Here is a 23,783-nt window from a genome sequence, read left to right as displayed (position 1 = left end):
GAATTATACCTTTTGAACAGTAATTTATAACAGTTTTTGACATTTTCTTGCAAAGAATCGATTTTATTTTTCTATATTTTAGCTTCTGAATACGCACTATAATTTTCATCACTGCGTAGCATCCCGTGCTGATGTACGTAAGCCCCACAAACCAATCGTATCTACTCGGCCATTTCCGTCACCCAGATAACTGGTTCCCTATACCTCTTACCAGTTTAAATGATGTATATTTCTGCTCATAGAGGGCAGTTATTCCTTGCACCGGAAATAGAAGTCTAACGACAATAAAGCGCTGAGCTATGCTTAGCGCTTTAAAAACAATTTTTCAAGAAAGAAGTTTGCTTAATAAAAAAAAAACTGGCAAAAAATCATAATCAGGCTGAAATCGCATTTTATGTGCAATAATGTCAAATTAAATTGGCCATGACTCAGAATGATGAACACTGACCTCCCATTATCTTTGTATTTTTAAGTGTGTTTTGCCTACAAATTTCAACGATATCCTTCTCAAAAAATTCTTGATACAAGAACATTGAGAAGTGGAATATCTTACGCATTATATCATAATACAGTGTAATGAGGACGATAGCATGGTTATTGTACCCCGAGACAGCAACTAGTTAAGTTATTGTTATTGCATGACATATACATAAGGCAAATTAAACGTATGTACAAATCAAAGTACTGAAGTACTGACGAGAGTTGATTTTACCGATTGTTATTTATTTTAAAATCAAACGATATGTTATTAAATTCCTATAAATATGTGCGACCGAATTTCCTCTGCATAGTTCAAACTTGTTGCTTTTTGTGTTGACCTTCAATGCAAAATGGTCGAAAAATCTGTTTTGATATAATTAGAAGTTTTATTTTTGAACTTAAACGAAATATACAAATGTTATGCTTTCACTGGAAAAGGAGAAACTCATATGTCAATGACTTAGATAAAAAGATATTGCAGTCTGAATTTACTCTGGTCTGTTTTTTTCAATTTCGCGCCATTTTCACTTGATCACTATTCTAAAGTAGATAAAATAAATAATACCAACCTTTTGTTCAATCAATATTGAGTCAATTAATAATATCTTTACTACAATGTTAGTACTTAATAAAATTCACCAAAAACGTAAAAAAAATATTCATTTAAATCCCAAATTTCCTCTGCTTAACTTGAAATTCCTCTGTTAAAATACACATTTTTAAACCATTTGCACCTTATAACAATATACCAGGTAGTAACAAAATAATTCTTGTAGGTATAAACAAAAAAATATTTAATTAATGATTTGCTACATGTATCTCATACTTATTTTTTCAACTCTGAAACATAAAAAAGAATTGAAATCAGCATTACATCATGTACAAAATGCACATTACAAATGCCGAGTTTAATTTTAAGCCATTTGGCAGAACAACGTCTATTATACTTTTACAACCATTTATTATGGTATGAATTTTTTTAAATACTTATCAAGTTTATACTGGACATTTAACTCCTCACATGTATATGTACAATGTAATAAATCAACAAACTTATACAAATAATGCACCCAAATCAAAAGCCCCCTCAACATTACTACATGTATTACCAATCTAGCATAAATAATGAAGCTGACAATTACCGCTCAAGAACGAACGCTATCAACAATTTTATTATATATTTAACATAAATATTGAAGCGGACAAGAGGACATCCTTGGCTTATCCTTGCAACATCCGCTTTTATTTGGGCAAAGATGTGGGGTATTAACATCATTTCAGATACTGTATGACTCTGAATGTTAAAGTTGTGTGTTACTTTTTTCACAAAGTATAGATGGTTCCTTAAGATTTCCTTCACATGTTTAGCATCCAATGTTTTACCAATATTTGTGTCAATGTTTGTCCGAAGTTTGGAAATCATTGTGCTATCTTCATCTTCAACTATTGTCTTTATACAAACAGACCCATCATTCACATCCTTGACCATCTCTTCTATCATGTCACTCTCCATGGCCTTTATAGAACTTACTGTTCCAGTTGATACTGCAATCATGTGGAGGAGGTGTTGATTTGGAATTGAGAGACAAAGCACATGTGCGACAGGATTTCGATCTTGTTTGAAAGTTTTCTATTTTTCCAGAAAATGTCCCGATCATAGATGAGTGACCTGAAAGATAGGAAACAGCATCAACTTTAATACTTATACATAGAGAAATATCTAAAAACTGTTGTGACTTTCGAACACAAGGGTTTCTTAGGATGTACAATTTATGGTTCACAAAGACTAGGGCTGGGACAATTCAGAGTTTATTCAACTTCATGTAGTTCGATTTCCATGGCAAGCAAAATTATATAATTTAGAATTTACTGATATAATAAACAAAGACTTTCAATTGGCACACTCATGCTTAGAGTATTAAACAGAATAAAATAAATGACAAAAAATAAATTGCACAGTGATAATCTCTGGGACTAAGGATTCAGTCAAAATATATATGGAATAATACATTAACTTTTACCTTATATATGGGGGTTTTAATTTGTTGATATGAAAGAGCATACCCTTGAAATCAATGAAAATTAAACCAATCACAGTGATACACTGTACCAAACCATATTACCCAGAAATTTATGTACTAGTAATTTATCAAATACCTGATAAACCGTCATGACTTCACTCTCTCTATCTATTCTGCCAACCAGCATATTTCTACATATAGCTCTTCTTCATTAGGAGATCAATACAGTCTTAAAATGGCCACGACCATCGAGCACTCTTAAATGCGGGTCTGCTTACATCCCTAATTCCAGCAAGCTCACTTCTTCCTGGACAACATCTGTAATATTAAGTTATATGCTCAGGAATTTTTGCACCATGAGAGAATATTAAATGGAACACCAGTTGGTTGCAAAGTTGATCAGTAAAAAAAATATGCATATGCTACTTATCATATGATATCATAAAGGCATAAACAGACTCTGAAGTTAACTCAGATTTAACAAACATAATAATATTTACTAAGAGAGGGATAGTTAATATTAGGCAATGACTTCTGAAATCTTTACTTTTAAATTAGATGTTCTCTAATCAGATAAATGCAAATATTTCAACATGGAGAAGGGCATGGGGCTGTGAAAAGTATTTTTGAGGGAGCATTATTGTGAAAGACTGAAAGTCACATAAAAACTCTAGACACTGTTTTAACGGAAAAAAGACACCATCTGAGGTTGACATTGTACTTGACATCTATTTCACACCTATTTGAAATTTATTTTGCTGTCAATGTCAATTATGAGTTAATGTGTATACCATAGTGTATTATATCATTACATAAAGTGTTCAATCTGTCTTTCTATTTTAAAATACATCTCCTGACGTCATGGGTTTCCAATAGTCTAACTCTTAACGAAACACATAATGGCTGTCAGTTTACGATTACTATCTAAACTAAATCATTTTTAACCTCACTCATATATAGGATCAGAAATTACTGATATAAAATCAAAGTCATCATCATTTGCAGTCTCTACTTGTAGCTTATAGTCTGCCCTGAGTTATTACTTCCATCACTTTTTGATTATTTTTAATAAAAATACACATACCTGTGAAAGAAATGCTGTTGAATTCGATAAAATGGAAAATATCCAAGATATCTTAATTGACAAATTATCATTTTTCACTCATAAAAGTTCACAGGAACGAAAACAAATTTCTTACGGAGATTTATAATGGGAAATGTTTACATCTTTTCTCCATTCGGAAGTACTCTGGACACCTCGCACAATTTTTTAACGTTATCTTCCAGGCTAATTAATGGCTGATGGAATGCAAAATCTCAGTAGACTTTTTATTTTGGGATGTGTATTGAAACCCGAAGCGGTAGAGGGGGCGTTTCCAATACATATAATCTGGACATTTTTCATAATAGCGGATGAACGTAGTTTGAACTGAAAGGTATTTATGATTATCGAAGTATCAAGCGAAAAGTAGTGGAACAAAAGCTCAGGACAGAGTATAAATATAAATTGAATACCACATAATTTGACTAATGAATATGCATAGAGACGACAGGAGATTTCGTATGTGTGGTATGATATCATTTTAAATCATGCGTTGAAAATCGACTACTGGAAACATCTGACTATCTGAAACATGTGACGACATGATACAAATTCTGGTATATGTTAGATTTAAGTTTAACTATTAATAATGAGAGACATAAAGCATTCTACTGTGTTCTGATATGTGTATTGAACCATAGTGGCATACTGTCAAAAACTTGTATAAATGATTATAATTATTTTTTTTATTATGAAATTACACATCAGGTGCTTGGGGCTTTACTGACGAATATGGACGATGCCTGCTTTGATAGGCATATGTATCTTACATAACAATGCTTGTGCATTACAACGCCATAGCATTTATATAAGAAAAATCCAATGATGTCCATACCAATTTTAATTTTATTCTAGCCTCAGCAAGATTCGCCGAAACTGAAAATCTGAAGAAACGTTTATCAAAAACTTTCAGTCTCGACGAACTTAATCCTGCTGAGATAACCAAATACTTTTACTCTATCAATGAATGTAGGTCAAACCTGGACATATCGCTTTTGCTGGCGTCGAGTCATCTTCCTCCATCTCTGATGAGAATTTTTCAGCTGTAATATCAAAATATGTGATTGGTCTGCCCAAGAGAGCGTCCACGTTCGCACTAGACCATCCTTTTTCTGAGCTTTAGGAACCTTGTGGCGATTGTTCTTCTCAGCGTTCAAAATCAAATCCACGTTTCCTCCGCATTGCCGAAAACTGGACCGATATTTATGTCGTAAAAAAAGAATTGTGGGTTAAATTAACTCTTATTACATTTATATTCACGATTTATTTTTTTATAAAACCTATCAAATCCTTTCCACTATCAATCTTATTGTTAAATAACTTAGAATTGAACCAACAGATTTAACGACCGCGAATTGGTTAACGTCATTCGGAGTTGCGCGGTAGATTCAAAATCGTGAGTACCATACTTCCTTAAACCTTAGAAAATGTTCTTCTCTACTCCCATAAATATTTAAATAAAACTGAGTGCATGGTTATGTTGGCCACGGACTCCTCTACCTAAATTGTGCAATTCATAACCCCTGGGGCAGGGGTTAGACCCTAGGTTGGGGCCAATTAAGCCATAGAGTGAAAATGTATTAATCTTAGGAAATCTTGTCTTTTACTCCCACACATGTGGAGACTAAACTAAACTAAATGCATGGTTGTGATGTCCACAAACTCCTCTTCCTAAATTGTGCAATTCATGGCCTCTAGGTCAGGAGTTCAGGTCGTTGGGGTGGGGAAGGGGGGGGGGCAATATGGCCATATTGTGTTAATGCACATAATGTTTAAAAACCTTCTTTTCTACAGACACAGAACACGTAATAAACACTAACTGCATATTCATAAAAAAATATCCTGTCATCTTTAATAATATTTCCTGTCACCCGCCTATAAGGCAAGGGTTATGGGTGGGGGGGGGGGGGGTAATTATTTGTTTTATTTTGTTCTGCTCAGGATTTTCAATGAAAGAAATGAGTTCATTCACATGCTAAGAAAAGAAAAATAATGAAGCTGTCCATCAAAGCTATTGATATGATATTGTGAAAGTTAAAACGGAGTTCAGTAAAGAGGATTATAACATATAATGGATTTTTCTTCCCCTGCTTTTTCAAATAGTAGTTATCTGTCTTTGCTTGGTCATATATAGTAATTAATCATTAAATACAATGTAATTAAGAAGTTATTTGTTCAAAATTGTTATACAATTATTTTTATCATTTGAAACAAAAACAGTTTTCAAATTTCTTAATATAAACAAGTAAAATTGTTAATGGTAAAGTACCAGTTACTATACTAGCCACCAATACTTTGTATTGAAGCATTGCACCTTTTCAGTTGAAGGTCATTCACTCTGATATGAGCGATAGGTCTGGTGCTAAACTATATACAGTGGGGCCTCAGATATCCGGACGCCAGATAACCGGACGCTTCAGTTTACGGACGATTTTATTTGGGAACAGATTTTTTATACATTATTTTGTCTCATTTATCCGGAAATCCGCGTTCCGGATCCGGACGGTCTGTTTTTACCACAAAACACTTATTTACTACTAATCTTGCTTCATTTAACCGGACGGTAAAATTTGATGATACCCTACTCAGTACAAATAATTACCCCTGTCAATTAAGTTTCACACCTTTTTTACGTGCTAGACCCTAATGAGTAGCTTTATGTATAAAAACACTGACTTCCCAAATCACTTTCAAAAATTGGAAAATTGCAAACAACAGTGTATCACACACATTTCACACTTGGACACAAAGAATTTAGCTAGATTAGGTTATCATTATTGTCCGGTTAATATTTTATGACAAAATAATAAAATGAAGCAGATTTCTTTATATCTAAAAACGTTCATATCAACAGACAACTCTAGCATGTGTTGCTATATGGTATGAAAGGCAAAAAAAAAACTAGTATCAACACTGGGAGCCATTGTATACAAATACATTATCATTCATGACAACAATAGATACATTTCAGATATCCGGACGCTTCACCTATCCGGACGATTGGACTTGGGAACGAAAGCGTCCGGATAACTGAGGCTCCACTGTATTGGACTAAGAGTCCCTTCCAACACTTCTTTTTTTTTAGATTAACTATATAATTCAATTTCCAGAAAACACCCAAAATTTCCTTATTTTCAAAGTTTTCATGTTAAGTCTTTTTATGTTGTGAAATGTTATAAAACTGTGAAATAAGTAACAAAAATATCAAGATTGAATTTTGTATAATTTTTATTTACAAAAAATGATATTTAAACATATAAAAATGATTTTCAAGAAAACTGCTGGATGAAATGCCACAAAAATCTACAAATATAAAGAATATTTATAGGTTAATAAGACGAAAAAAAAGAAATTCAATGAAATTGAAAAATCAAAAGAAATACTTCATTATTACAAAAATCATGGTATGAAAGATCCTATTTAAGAGTTATCTTTTTTTTGTATTTTACCTTGTCTCAAATAACTTGGTGTCAATTTCTCATAAAACTTATAATGATCACAAAAAAAGATGATTAAGGAATAAGTTAATGACAAATATGTGGATATACGAAAATTTATAATAATGAATACCATGGATAATAATGTAAGCAAGATATACAGAAAAATCAGCAAACCAAAATGACATACATTTATTTGTGCATGTGTGTGCAAAAATTAAATATAATATAAATTACATAGATAAAACAATTAAGGCAATTTTAGGACACATGCATGTACACAAAGCAGGAATGAGAGACATGTAGGGCATACACATAAAGGAGACATACGTACATGCAGCACAGTTATGACACACACAAAACAGACATGAAAAGCACAGTTAATACATGTACACAAAGACACACACAACACAAACATTTAAATCACATAGCACATGAACATTCTTTAAAGAAATCAGTTATATTTTATAAGAAATGAGTATATATATATTTCTGTTATAATTTGAAATCCACTGAAGAGCCGATCAGGCGAAAGCGCTCTGGATTAAATTTGAAAGAAATGGATTATTGTGTTATCGTCTACTGAAAACATTTATATATATATATATATATATATATATATATATTTATATATATATATATATATATATATATATATATATATATATATATATATATATATATATATATATATATATATATATACACCTTTCAATCTCTACAAACATCTCCAAGAGAAATGGAATCATACTTACATTGCCTGCCATACCTTTTATGATACCCCTGTTTCAATATATATTATAATTAAATTACAACTGCATTTAACAACAACTCAAAAAAAGAAATACATTACACATTTGCAAAGAGGAAAAACCCCAGCAGATAAAATTTTCGGGTTGTGAGAAACATAATTTTAATTTGAAAAATGATTTATGATCTTGGAAAAAATGGAATGTGTTTTGGTAACCCTTACTATACCTTCAGAGTTTGTCTCACTTAGGATATTCTCTAAACCCTCTGGTCCTCCTGCTTCATATGCCATCTTAAGGTGTTGGTATGTAAAACCAGATTGTGCTATTTTTCTTAACATGTATTTTGAAAGACAATTTGACAGTTGTTGTAGAGACCCTAAGCATTCATCTGTCTTTGATTTATAGTCTATGGAAGATGTTACATACTCTACGCTAAACTATGTTTCAATAACAATTCACAACTTATTTTACAATGCAAAACCAATGACTGCAATGCCTTTACATATTCAAGGGTTGAATGGGCTTTAAAGGACATGGACATACAGTCTTTAACCAAGGCTTCAAGTTTGTAGCATTTCCTGTCTAGTAAAGCTTCTCTAAATACATATAAACTATTAACAAAACCTTCAATTGGTAACGAAAAAGAATTATTTTGACAAGTTTTCAATGAAATAATAGAATCAAATGCTCGACCATTATGACAAACAAGTAATGGTTTGCTATACTGTTTTAACCACTGAGTAGAATCTTCTAAACACCTTTAAACAGAAACACTATTTACCTTATTCTTGTGAAAATATATATCCCCATTTGCAACATATAATCCAGTTACAGCTGTTGCACCGGCTGTGATTGGTGACATAAACGTACCTATTAAAACTGTCTTCTCCAGCCACACATGCCAACTGAATTATATCACGGGAAGTTCCTGAAAACATAAAATCAAATATATTTTTACATGATATTTACTTTCAATGTTTTGATAAAAATTGCAATGAATATTAATTTTTGATCACATTAAAACATTAATGTTATCTTCCCAAGCCAGTGGTCTCCAAGTCAAAATAGATGAATGTATGATTTCCTTTGTCCACCACTGTTGGTGTTGTTCGTACAACTGCATCTGGTATTTCCTCTGTGGATGCTGAAGATGTAGCAGAAGGATTTAGGTCAAACATCAGATTGATACATTCTCCTTCCTTTCAGCTTTTGACTCCTGATAGAAATAATTGGTAAACATGGATAATTTAATGTATTCACATGTCTCTAGGTAAAGACATTATGTATATTTTTTGTTAAATTGTGTTTTATGATTTATCAATATCACTGATGCAAACTTTATTCAAGTACCTGCAAATCAGACAAAATGTTCACCTGTTTTGTCGTTGAAGACGAGTTCATAGCGGCGTTTCTTGTATGCAATGATTGATTTGATGTTCTTGAAATATGCACGTTTGTTTGCAGCACGTGCAAGAAACAGTTGTGTATTCTTTCCAGGTGATAGTAATAGGTTTTCATAAACCTAAAAATATAGAACATACACAGAGAGAATAAAAATATTACAATAGTATACACATTTATTGATACATGTAAATATGAATAGAAAATAAATAATATGTCAATATAATACAAATTTAAATATGAATATGAACAAACCTTAGAAAGAGAATCATGACCAATATTTTTTTTTGGAGATACAGCTGCCGCCACTCTGAAGGCAGTGGACTCGGAACCACCATAGAACCTGTTCTTGTGATTCTTAGAGGCCACGATGCTATAAAAGCTATCATTTCCTTGCGTGCTGCCCATCTTTAAAAGTCTCTCAGCATTGTTGATGAAATAGTCATGTAATTTCTGAAGATCTTCCACCAATTGCTCTCCTGGTAAATACTTTCTATATGGCAGGTGTTTTGGCCTATAAGACTCCGGCTGCTTTACAAATCTAAAAATATGAATAAATATATTGTATAATGAAAGTTTATGCAAAAACTAATATAATTTTCATTGATAATGGGAGAATATGTCCATTATATATGATGGTCCTTACCCACCCCAGTCTCCACATTTTGAGTGGTCTCCTGTTATATGGAATGGTATTGCTCTCAAATCATTGTTCAATGATTCCCTCTTTGTATTACCTTTGACAGCATATGTAAAACATTTTGTGATATGCTTGATTGCCGTTGGGCCTAAAGCAGAGTATTTTTTCTCCTTCTTAATTCAAACAGTCTGTTGTGGTTGAAATTGCAAGGCTTCTCAAGATTTTCATCAAAAACTGCTTATGCTCTGAAAATACAAATAAAAAAAATAACAAAAATATGAATTTCAATTTAATGCTTGAACAATTTTATTTTAATGTAATTTTTCCATTATTTATCAAGCACAAATACCTTGAAATTGTTGTTGAATCATTGTCCATAACCAATTTCTTTACATGAAATCCTCTATAATTCAGGTCTTGTAGCATCTATTACAAAACACAAGCATTTGTTAGCTGCATTAGGTACTGCAAAACTATATTTCATTATATTTTTTAAAATTTTCAATCAGCTTTACCTCTATGCCATGTCAGATTCCATTGCTTTTGAAGAATTTTTGCGATAATCGTGTTGTTTTGCAGGACCATCATCAGCCCTGTCGCAAAACCTACAGGTCTTGCATCTGTTAGAATAGGACACTATTTTTCCCGTATTCATACCTATCATACTTCCATGACATTCAATTTAAATAAATTTATAATTTATTTATTAAGGTCTTCCGTTTCTAACGATAGACCTTATAGTTTTCGTACAGTTTCTTATTAAGGTCTTCCGTTTCCAACGGAAGACCTTATTGTTATTTTTCGGTTTCTTTTTCCCTATTATTAGGGTCTTCCGTCTTCAGCGGAAGACCCTTCTATTATTGTAATGTTTCTTTTTCACTTTTCTTATTAAGGTCTTCCGTCATCAGCGGAAAACCCTTCTATTATTCTATTGTTTCTTTTTCAATTTTCTTCTTATTATTTCCGTTTCCAACGGAAGACCTTATAGTTTTCGTACTGTTTCTTATTAAGGTCTTCCGTTTCGAACGGAAGACCTTATAGTTTTCGTACGATTTCTTCTTATTATTAAGGTCTTCCGTCTTCAGCGGAAGACCTTACTATTTTTCTACGCGTTCTCATTCTTCTATATTATTATTTTTCTTCTTGGTAGTCACCCTTAATTTCTCAGCCATTTCTCAATCGATTTTAATGATTTTTACAGGGATGATGTCTTAGGTGAATATCTCTTTGCATCATACTTCCTGTCTGAAAATCCACTTCCGCTTCTGAATTATCTCCCTTTTTCATGTATTTTGGAACATGATATTGTTCACGCATCTCCTCAAAAACTGTTATAGTTAGGGACTTGAAATTTATATGCAAGATAGAGTGGTTATGGTAGATTTGCTTGCTTGTTTTAGATTTGACCAGAAGTCATCATCCTTGAAGCTAGCCCGGAACTGAAAATGTTGATGTTAAATTTTTTTGACAATTTTTACGAAATTTGAGATTTGATCACGAATATCTTTCTTCTAATCAATATATAATCACCAAGCAAAAGGGGCTGACCCCTCATATAAGGGGCCAAGAGGGGTCTAAAGTCTTTTATCTATATCTCTTTAATGAAAAATATTTTGTAATGTATTAAAGAAGCAAAAATGTGTATCTTCCAGTTATATACCTATATTTGTTAAGAGTTTTCTGATATGTTACATAATCTGGATTTTAAAGGGGCTAGAAGTCCAATATTTTGATCATTTATTTCTTAAAAAGGAGAAATATTTTGAAATGCATTATAGAAGAGAAGATACTCAGAATAATATTCGTAATAATATTCAACCACCAAAGTTTCGTTTAATGGTCATTATAAGGAGATAAAGAGTCGGCCCCTAAAACAATCTTTCCCTAATATCTCAAAAACAGTCACAAATTTCTAAACACTTGTTGAACAAAATGTGTTTAATATTAAGGGACCTTTCATTGATATCAAGAAAAAGGGGGCTAGCCCCTCAAATTACATGATAAGAGGGATCTAAATGTTTCAATCAAAGCTCTTATACATATATCAGAAACAAAACAAGGGCGAGAAGTCCAATACATTTCTGATTTATTTGTAAAAGAAAAAGAGGATATAGAAATTGGAGAAAAGAGTCTGTTTAAAATCAAAGGATTTTTCATTCTATTTCCAAATCATGTTTAGCTGGTAAATAGCAAAATAAGGGTCAAGCATGTATCTCAAACTCTAGTGATATTGGGAATTTAGTATTTTCCGTTTAATATACAAGTCACCGACCACCGCCCCCCCCCCCCCCCACCCTTCATAAAATCATTTAGTTTTTCTGGCCCGATTTTACTTGATCTTTGATCTCGGACCTTTAATTTCAACTTAGTACCATTCTAGATTACCGCACTAATTTCCAGACCAATTCGTTCATTATTAACAGAGTTATGAACTTTTTGGCATTTGAGTTTTAATTTTCGTGTTTGACATGTACTGTAGAAAAAAATTCTAACTCCCGAGCCCTTCACTCAATCTTCATGAAATTTTGTGTAAATGTACCTCGGACCTCATTCTGTTTTTCTGCCAAATTTGCAGCGGGTTGAACAATTAAGAAGAAATTCCCGATATCAAGCCGCGAGTATAGCCTGTACGGGGACTTAAAATTTACACAGTGCAAGGGATGTAAGCAGCCGCGTAATATTTTTGTTGCATGTATATTTCTTGTTTTCCGTTTAGTCTGTATCTACGATACCGTGTGAACTAATTATGAATGTTAGAACTGTGGAAATTACTGTCATCAATTTTTTTATGAATAAATTTACGTGTTACTGATTTCGTTATTTCTACATTTATAAGAATTTTATCAATCCTGTTGATATAAAACAGTCAAACATAATAGTAAACGACACAAAAAAAATCTCTACTCTGAAATACATGTGTAAAATGCATCAGTCATTGTTTTAGGACATCCCCTAATTGTCGTTAACCGAATCCGAGATCCACACCTCAAAATTCTACTTTCGATTTATTTACGACGAAAATCAAGCTCGGTCCTTTTCATCCCCCTCCAAACACAGACACGCATCAATATTTCAAATGACCTCGCACTGTTACCAAACGTGAGTAGTGAGACATCTTACACGTTGTTTTTTATCTCATACAAAAATTCAGCTCCTGTCCCGGGCGGAAACGCCCCAAATTCAAAGAGAAAATCGGGAATTATTTCGCGTCAGCCATGTTTTGACGCGAACCTTTGATGAAATATTGTTATGACACCTGCAAAGGCCGTGTGGAGCCAAGATTTGTTCTTTCTCTCTATTTCCTTCTCTCCATTTGTTTTTTTTTACTTTCTAACTAAGATATTCAAAATAAAGGGGTTACTGGACTGAAGTACAAGTTGAAAAACACTCTTCCTTTAAGATTTAGACAAAAACAGTCCTTTATTATTAAGGTCTTCCGTCTTCAGCGGAAGACCTTACTGTTTTTCTACGCGTTCTCATTCTTCTATATTATTATTTTTCTTCTTGGTAGTCACCCTTAATTTCTCAGCCATTTCTCAATCGATTTTAATGATTTTTACAGGGATGATGTCTTAGGTGAATATCTCTTTGCATCATACTTCCTGTCTGAAAATCCACTTCCGCTTCTGAATTATCTCCCTTTTTCATGTATTTTGGAACATGATATTGTTCACGCATCTCCTCAAAAACTGTTATAGTTAGGGACTTGAAATTTATATGCAAGATAGAGTGGTTATGGTAGATTTGCTTGCTTGTTTTAGATTTGACCAGAAGTCATCATCCTTGAAGCTAGCCCGGAACTGAAAATGTTGATGTTAAATTTTTTTGACAATTTTTACGAAATTTGAGATTTGATCACGAATATCTTTCTTCTAATCAATATTTTGCTAACACATGTAGAGCATCAAAAATTAATCTATAAAAGATCTTTCAACTGACACCAAGCAAAAGGGGCTGACCCCTCATATAAGGGTCCAAGAGGGGTCTAAAGTCTTTTATCTATATCTCTTTAATGAAAAATATTTTGTCATGTATTAAAGAAGCAAAAATGTGTATCTTCCAGTTATCTACCTATATTTGTTAAGAGTTTTCTGATATGTTACATAATCTGGATTTTAAAGGGGCTAGAAGTCCAATATTTTGATCATTTATTTCTTAAAAAGGAGAAATATTTTGAAATGCATTATAGAAGAGAAGATACTCAGAATAATATTCGTAATAATATTCAACCACCAAAGTTTCGTTTAATGGTCCTTATAAGGAGATAAAGAGTCGGCCCCTAAAACAATCTTTCCCTAATATCTCATAAACAGTCACAAATTTCTAAACACTTGTTGAACAAAATGTGTTTAATATTAAGGGACCTTTCATTGATATCAAGAAAAAGGGGGCTAGCCCCTCAAATTACATGATAAGAGGGATCTAAATGTTTCAATCAAAGCTCTTATACATATATCAGAAACAAAACAAGGGCGAGAAGTCCAATACATTTCTGATTTATTTGTAAAAGAAAAAGAGGATATAGAAATTGAAGAAAAGAGTCTGTTTAAAATCAAAGGATTTTTCATTCTATTTCCAAATCATGTTTAGCTGGTAAATAGCAAAATAAGGGTCAAGCATGTATCTCAAACTCTAGTGATATTGGGAATTTAGTATTTTCCGTTTAATATACAAGTCACCGACCACCGCCCCCCCCCCACCCCCCCCACCCTTCATAAAATCATTTAGTTTTTCTGGCCCGATTTTACTTGATCTTTGATCTCGGACCTTTAATTTCAACTTAGTACCATTCTAGATTACCGCACTAATTACCAGACCAATTCGTTCATTATTAACAGAGTTATGAACTTTTTGGCATTTGAGTTTTAATTTTCGTGTTTGACATGTACTGTAGAAAAAAATTCTAACTCCCGAGCCCTTCACTCAATCTTCATGAAATTTTGTGTAAATGTACCTCGGACCTCATTCTGTTTTTCTGCCAAATTTGCAGCGGGTTGAACAATTAAGAAGAAATTCCCGATATCAAGCCGCGAGTATAGCCTGTACGGGGACTTAAAATTAACACAGTGCAAGGGATGTAAGCAGCCGCGTAATATTTTTGTTGCATGTATATTTCTTGTTTTCCGTTTAGTCTGTATCTACGATACCGTGTGAACTAATTATGAATGTTAGAACTGTGGAAATTACTGTCATCAATTTTTTTATGAATAAATTTACGTGTTACTGATTTCGTTATTTCTACATTTATAAGAATTTTATCAATCCTGTTGATATAAAACAGTCAAACATAATAGTAAACGACACAAAAAAATCTCTACTCTGAAATACATGTGTAAAATGCATCAGTCATTGTTTTAGGACATCCCCTAATTGTCGTTAACCGAATCCGAGATCCACACCTCAAAATTCTACTTTCGATTTATTTACGACGAAAATCAAGCTCGGTCCTTTTCATCCCCCTCCAAACACAGACACGCATCAATATTTCAAATGACCTCGCACTGTTACCAAACGTGAGTAGTGAGACATCTTACACGTTGTTTTTTATCTCATACAAAAATTCAGCTCCTGTCCCGGGCGGAAACGCCCCAAATTCAAAGAGAAAATCGGGAATTATTTCGCGTCAGCCATGTTTTGACGCGAACCTTTGATGAAATACTGTTATGACACCTGCAAAGGCCGTGTGGAGCCAAGATTTGTTCTTTCTCTCTATTTCCTTCTCTCCATTTGTTTTTTTTTACTTTCTAACTAAGATATTCAAAATAAAGGGGTTACTGGACTGAAGTACAAGTTGAAAAACACTCTTCCTTTAAGATTTAGACAAAAACAGTCCTTTATTATTAAGGTCTTCCGTCTTCAGCGGAAGACCTTACTGTTTTTCTACGCGTTCTCATTCTTCTATATTATTATTTTTCTTCTTGGTAGTCACCCTTAATTTCTCAGCCATTTCTCAATCGATTTTAATGATTTTTACAGGGATGATGTCTTAGGTGAATATCTCTTTGCATCATACTTCCTGTCTGAAAATCCACTTCCGCTTCTGAATTATCTCCCTTTTTCATGTATGTTGGAACATGATATTGTTCACGCATCTCCTCAAAAACTGTTATAGTTAGGGACTTGAAATTTATATGCAAGATAGAGTGGTTATGGTAGATTTGCTTGCTTGTTTTAGATTTGACCAGAAGTCATCATCCTTGAAGCTAGCCCGGAACTGAAAATGTTGATGTTAAATTTTTTTGACAATTTTTACGAAATTTGAGATTTGATCACGAATATCTTTCTTCTAATCAATATTTTGCTAACACATGTAGAGCATCAAAAATTAATCTATAAAAGATCTTTCAACTGACACCAAGCAAAAGGGGCTGACCCCTCATATAAGGGGCCAAGAGGGGTCTAAAGTCTTTTATCTATATCTCTTTAATGAAAAATATTTTGTCATGTATTAAAGAAGCAAAAATGTGTATCTTCCAGTTATCTACCAATATTTGTTAAGAGTTTTCTGATATGTTACATAATCTGGATTTTAAAGGGGCTAGAAGTCCAATATTTTGATCATTTATTTCTTAAAAAGGAGAAATATTTTGAAATGCATTATAGAAGAGAAGATACTCAGAATAATATTCGTAATAATATTCAACCACCAAAGTTTCGTTTAATGGTCCTTATAAGGAGATAAAGAGTCGGCCCCTAAAACAATCTTTCCCTAATATCTCATAAACAGTCACAAATTTCTAAACACTTGTTGAACAAAATGTGTTTAATATTAAGGGACCTTTCATTGATATCAAGAAAAAGGGGGCTAGCCCCTCAAATTACATGATAAGAGGGATCTAAATGTTTCAATCAAAGCTCTTATACATATATCAGAAACAAAACAAGGGCGAGAAGTCCAATACATTTCTGATTTATTTGTAAAAGAAAAAGAGGATATAGAAATTGAAGAAAAGAATCTGTTTAAAATCAGAGGATTTTTCATTCTATTTCCAAATCATGTTTAGCTGGTAAATAGCAAAATAAGGGTCAAGCATGTATCTCAAACTCTAGTGATATTGGGAATTTAGTATTTTCCGTTTAATATACAAGTCACCGACCACCGCCCCCCCCCCCCACCCCCCCACCCTTCATAAAATCATTTAGTTTTTCTGGCCCGATTTTACTTGATCTTTGATCTCGGACCTTTAATTTCAACTTAGTACCATTCTAGATTACCGCACTAATTACCAGACCAATTCGTTCATTATTAACAGAGTTATGAACTTTTTGGCATTTGAGTTTTAATTTTCGTGTTTGACATGTACTGTAGAAAAAAATTCTAACTCCCGAGCCCTTCACTCAATCTTCATGAAATTTTGTGTAAATGTACCTCGGACCTCATTCTGTTTTTCTGCCAAATTTGCAGCGGGTTGAACAATTAAGAAGAAATTCCCGATATCAAGCCGCGAGTATAGCCTGTACGGGGACTTAAAATTTACACAGTGCAAGGGATGTAAGCAGCCGCGTAATATTTCTGTTGCATGTATATTTCTTGTTTTCCGTTTAGTCTGTATCTACGATACCGTGTGAACTAATTATGAATGTTAGAACTGTGGAAATTACTGTCATCAATTTTTTTATGAATAAATTTACGTGTTACTGATTTCGTTATTTCTACATTTATAAGAATTTTATCAATCCTGTTGATATAAAACAGTCAAACATAATAGTAAACGACACAAAAAAATCTCTACTCTGAAATACATGTGTAAAATGCATCAGTCATTGTTTTAGGACATCCCCTAATTGTCGTTAACCGAATCCGAGATCCACACCTCAAAATTCTACTTTCGATTTATTTACGACGAAAATCAAGCTCGGTCCTTTTCATCCCCCTCCAAACACAGACACGCATCAATATTTCAAATGACCTCGCACTGTTACCAAACGTGAGTAGTGAGACATCTTACACGTTGTTTTTTATCTCATACAAAAATTCAGCTCCTGTCCCGGGCGGAAACGCCCCAAATTCAAAGAGAAAATCGGGAATTATTTCGCGTCAGCCATGTTTTGACGCGAACCTTTGATGAAATACTGTTATGACACCTGCAAAGGCCGTGTGGAGCCAAGATTTGTTCTTTCTCTCTATTTCCTTCTCTCCATTTGTTTTTTTTTACTTTCTAACTAAGATATTCAAAATAAAGGGGTTACTGGACTGAAGTACAAGTTGAAAAACACTCTTCCTTTAAGATTTAGACAAAAACAGTCCTTTATTATTAAGGTCTTCCGTCTTCAGCGGAAGACCTTACTGTTTTTCTACGCGTTCTCATTCTTCTATATTATTATTTTTCTTCTTGGTAGTCACCCTTAATTTCTCAGCCATTTCTCAATCGATTTTAATGATTTTTACAGGGATGATGTCTTAGGTGAATATCTCTTTGCATCATACTTCCTGTCTGAAAATCCACTTCCGCTTCTGAATTATCTCCCTTTTTCATGTATGTTGGAACATGATATTGTTCACGCATCTCCTCAAAAACTGTTATAGTTAGGGACTTGAAATTTATATGCAAGATAGAGTGGTTATGGTAGATTTGCTTGCTTGTTTTAGATTTGACCAGAAGTCATCATCCTTGAAGCTAGCCCGGAACTGAAAATGTTGATGTTAAATTTTTTTGACAATTTTTACGAAATTTGAGATTTGATCACGAATATCTTTCTTCTAATCAATATTTTGCTAACACATGTAGAGCATCAAAAATTAATCTATAAAAGATCTTTCAACTGACACCAAGCAAAAGGGGCTGACCCCTCATATAAGGGGCCAAGAGGGGTCTAAAGTCTTTTATCTATATCTCTTTAATGAAAAATATTTTGTCATGTATTAAAGAAGCAAAAATGTGTATCTTCCAGTTATCTACCTATATTTGTTAAGAGTTTTCTGATATGTTACATAATCTGGATTTTAAAGGGGCTAGAAGTCCAATATTTTGATCATTTATTTCTTAAAAAGGAGAAATATTTTGAAATGCATTATAGAAGAGAAGATACTCAGAATAATATTCGTAATAATATTCAACCACCAAAGTTTCGTTTAATGGTCATTATAAGGAGATAAAGAGTCGGCCCCTAAAACAATCTTTCCCTAATATCTCAAAAACAGTCACAAATTTCTAAACACTTGTTGAACAAAATGTGTTTAATATTAAGGGACCTTTCATTGATATCAAGAAAAAGGGGGCTAGCCCCTCAAATTACATGATAAGAGGGATCTAAATGTTTCAATCAAAGCTCTTATACATATATCAGAAACAAAACAAGGGCGAGAAGTCCAATACATTTCTGATTTATTTGTAAAAGAAAAAGAGGATATAGAAATTGAAGAAAAGAGTCTGTTTAAAATCAGAGGATTTTTCATTCTATTTCCAAATCATGTTTAGCTGGTAAATAGCAAAATAAGGGTCAAGCATGTATCTCAAACTCTAGTGATATTGGGAATTTAGTATTTTCCGTTTAATATACAAGTCACCGACCACCGCCCCCCCCCACCCCCCCACCCTTCATAAAATCATTTAGTTTTTCTGGCCCGATTTTACTTGATCTTTGATCTCGGACCTTTAATTTCAACTTAGTACCATTCTAGATTACCGCACTAATTACCAGACCAATTCGTTCATTATTAACAGAGTTATGAACTTTTTGGCATTTGAGTTTTAATTTTCGTGTTTGACATGTACTGTAGAAAAAAATTCTAACTCCCGAGCCCTTCACTCAATCTTCATGACATTTTGTGTAAATGTACCTCGGACCTCATTCTGTTTTTCTGCCAAATTTGCAGCGGGTTGAACAATTAAGAAGAAATTCCCGATATCAAGCCGCGAGTATAGCCTGTACGGGGACTTAAAATTTACACAGTGCAAGGGATGTAAGCAGCCGCGTAATATTTTTGTTGCATGTATATTTCTTGTTTTCCGTTTAGTCTGTATCTACGATACCGTGTGAACTAATTATGAATGTTAGAACTGTGGAAATTACTGTCATCAATTTTTTTATGAATAAATTTACGTGTTACTGATTTCGTTATTTCTACATTTATAAGAATTTTATCAATCCTGTTGATATAAAACAGTCAAACATAATAGTAAACGACACAAAAAAATCTCTACTCTGAAATACATGTGTAAAATGCATCAGTCATTGTTTTAGGACATCCCCTAATTGTCGTTAACCGAATCCGAGATCCACACCTCAAAATTCTACTTTCGATTTATTTACGACGAAAATCAAGCTCGGTCCTTTTCATCCCCCTCCAAACACAGACACGCATCAATATTTCAAATGACCTCGCACTGTTACCAAACGTGAGTAGTGAGACATCTTACACGTTGTTTTTTATCTCATACAAAAATTCAGCTCCTGTCCCGGGCGGAAACGCCCCAAATTCAAAGAGAAATTCGGGAATTATTTCGCGTCAGCCATGTTTTGACGTGAACCTTCGATGATGAAATATAGACTGGCAATGCCTATATATATTTCGTACGATAGAGACAGAGGACCAGTCTACGATGAAATACTGTTATGACACATGCAAAGGCTGTGTGTTCGAATCTCGCCGGAGCCAAGATTTGTTCTTTCTCTCTATTTCCTTCTCTCCATTTTTTTTGTCTTTCTAACTAAGATATTCAAAATAAAGGGGTTGTTGGACTGAAGTACAAGTTTCCAACGGAAAACCTTATTGTTATTGCCTTGTTCCTTTTTCCCTATACTTCTATATTATTATTTTTTTTTCTTAAATATTTTGTGCACGCAAGATCTCGAAAACTACTCAATTGATTTTTATGAAACTTGTCGATCTAATAGATGACGATGTGAACCGTATTGCAAATTTTTTTTATTGATGACGTCACTTCAGGTTTTGAGATATAGTCGTTTTGTCGATTTTCAGAGAGGTATTTTTTCGGCAGTACTCCTTTTAAACTATAGCAGACATACACTTAAAATTTTCAGTGATGGTAGACGGAAGATTGAAATTGTGCATAAAGGTTTAAAATCATTTCGATCGCAAAAAGCGCCGAAGCTCGCCTGGACCCAAAAATTGAGATTAAACAAATATCATAATTTTTTCTGGTTTTCTTTGTTTATCTCTTTTCTGAATAATATTTTGTTAAAACATATAATGTTAATTTTTTTTATATTTATAAGAACTTTTATTTGATATCAAGACAAAGGGGCCCCTCAAATTAGGGGACCAAAGAGCTCTCAAGTCTTTCATCTATAGCCCCTTTACTGAGATATATTTTGTGAAAGATTATAGAAGCAAAGATGTTTATCTTACAGTTATCTATCCAAGCAGTGTCATGATTTTATAATGTGGTACGTAATTAAGGTTTTTAAGGGGTCAAAAATCCAACACTTTGATCACCGATATCTCAGAAAGGAAAAATATACTTTGAAATGCAGTATAGAAGAAAAGATCCTCAAAATGATCTACTAAACAATATGGATTCTTCAAAATTTCGTTAAACGACCCCAATAAGGAGATAAGGGATCGGCCCCTAAAACGCTCTTTCTGAGATATCTCAAGAATGGTAACAAATTTCTATACACTTCTGAGATATCTCAAGAATGGTAACAAATTTCTATACACTTGTTGAACAAAATTTCTTTAAAAGTAAATGACTTTTCATTTGAAACGAGGAAAAAGAGGCTGCCCCTCGAATTGGAGATCTTAATGTTTTCAACCAAAACTCATACATCTAAAACAAAATAGTATCTGGCCCTTAGAATGTAGACCTTTGTCTTATATGTTAAATCACGTTTAGCCGTTAAATAGCAAAACCAAGGTCGTACATGTATTTCATGTTCGAAAACACAAGGAAGACCTCCTCGTTGCTCGCAACGAGATCGTCTCTAGTTATTAAGGTCTTCCGTTTCCAACGGAAGACCTTATTGTTATTGCTTTGTTTCTTTTCCTCTATTATTAAGGTCTTCCGTTGGAAACGGAAGACCTTATTGTTTTTGCTTTGTTTCTTTTCCTCTATTATTATTATTCTTTTTTTTTTCTCCCACGTTTTCTCAAAAACGCTTCAGCCGATTTTGATAAAACTTTCAGATCTTATTCATGACAAAAGTTGTAAGAAAAGTACGTGGGATTTTTTTGGTCGTCACTTCCGGAAGACCTCCTCGTTGCTCGCAACGAGATCGTGTCTAGTTATTATTATTTTTTTCCACAAATTTTGTGCACGAGATTTCTCGAAAACTATTCGACTGATTTCAACCATTTTTTCAGAGAAGATGAGACTTGATGTAAACTTCATAAGTTTTTGAGATTTTTCCTGTCGGCACTTCCGGTACCGATTTATCGGCCATTTTGTCCATTTTCACGACCTATTTTGTGCAGAGCTGATCTCAGAAACTATCAGAGATATGATTATGAAATTTTCAGGATAGGTAGTCTATAGTTTGAAGTTGTGCACTATCATATTTTTTTACGCCAGTGGCGCCATTTCTTGGAGCTCGCCTGGGCTCGAAAATTGAGTACGAATTTTCATTCAAAATTTTCATACGTTTTCATCTGTATCTTTTTATCGGTCAATATTTTGTTAAGACATATATTACAAAAGTAGTAGATAATTAAACGTTCTTTCCAACAAAATAAAAAAAAGGGGCTGACCCCTTAAATTAGGGGCCAAGACACTCGTAAACTCTATTACAAATAACTTAAAAACGATCAAAATTTTGTAATACAATATAGAAGCAAAGTTGTTGATTGTAGCAATATTTATCAGGTAAAATCATTTTCACACCCATCGTACTAATATCTATTAGAAAAATCTTTGCCACGCCCATTTATTACGTAATTAGGGATTTTTAGGGGCCAAAGTACTTAAACTCGGACGCATCATATCTAGAGAAGGAAACATATTTTGTTAGGCATTGTAGAAGAGAAAATGCTTACATTGATGATTCTAATCGATTGCACTAATCAAAACACCAATGTCTGTCCCCATTAAGGATCTAGAGGGCTGGCCCCTAAAATAATCAATCATTTGTATCTCAAAAATGAATAACAATTTAGGATAGGTGTAAGAACAAGAAATGTATGTATTTACAAGACCTTTCGTGTAAAATCAAGAAAAAGGGGATGTCCCCTTAAATTAGGGGCCAATAGACTCTTAAACTGTTTTATAAATAATTTAAACATGATAAAGATTTTGTAATGCATTATAGAAGCAAAGTTGTTGATCGTAACAATATATAACAGACAAAATCATTGCCACGCCCATTGATGACGTAATTAGGGATTTTTAGGGGCCAAAGTACTTAAAACATGGACGCATTATATCTAGAAAAGGAAACATATTTTGTTAGGCATTGTAGAAGATAAAATGCTTGCATTGATGATTCTAATCGATTGCACTAATCAAAACACCAATGTCTGTCCCCATTAAGGATCTAGAGGGCTGGCCCCTAAAATTTTCAAACATTTGTATCTCAAAAATGAATAACAATTTAAGATAGGCGGAAGAACAAAAAATGTAAGTATTTATAAGACTGTTCGTGTAAAATCAAGAAAAAGGGGCTGTCCCCTTAAATTAGGGGCCAATAGACTCTTAAACTGTGTTACAAATAATTTGAAAATGATAAAGATTTTGTAATGCATTATAGAAGCAAAGTTGTTGATCGTAACAATATCTAACAGAAAAAATTATTGCCACGCCCACTGATGATGTAATTAGGGATTTTTAGGGGCCAAAGTACTTAAACATGGACGCATTATATCTAGAGAAGGAAACATATTTTGTTAGGCAATGTAGAAAAGAAAATGTTTGCATTGATGATTCTAATCGATTGCACTAATCAAAACACCAATGTCTGTCCCCATTAAGGATCCAGAGGGCTGGCCCCTAAAATATTCAAACATTTGTATCTTAAAAATGAACAACAATTTTAGATAAGAGTAAGAACAAA

General features: G+C 33.3%; 1 pseudogene; it reads right to left on the bottom strand.

The window, feature by feature from the left end:
* Positions 1-1,701: 1,701 nt before the first annotated feature.
* LOC128174276 (uncharacterized) lies at positions 1,702-8,082 on the bottom strand (annotated as a pseudogene).
* Between the last annotated feature and the right edge of the window lie 15,701 nt (positions 8,083-23,783).

The sequence above is a fragment of the Crassostrea angulata genome, chromosome 2 (assembly GCF_025612915.1).
Source record: "Crassostrea angulata isolate pt1a10 chromosome 2, ASM2561291v2, whole genome shotgun sequence".
NCBI classification, from domain to species: Eukaryota; Metazoa; Mollusca; class Bivalvia; order Ostreida; family Ostreidae; genus Magallana; species Magallana angulata.
The sequence above is the reverse complement of the archived record's forward strand: the minus strand, read 5'-3'. Positions and strand labels throughout refer to the sequence as shown.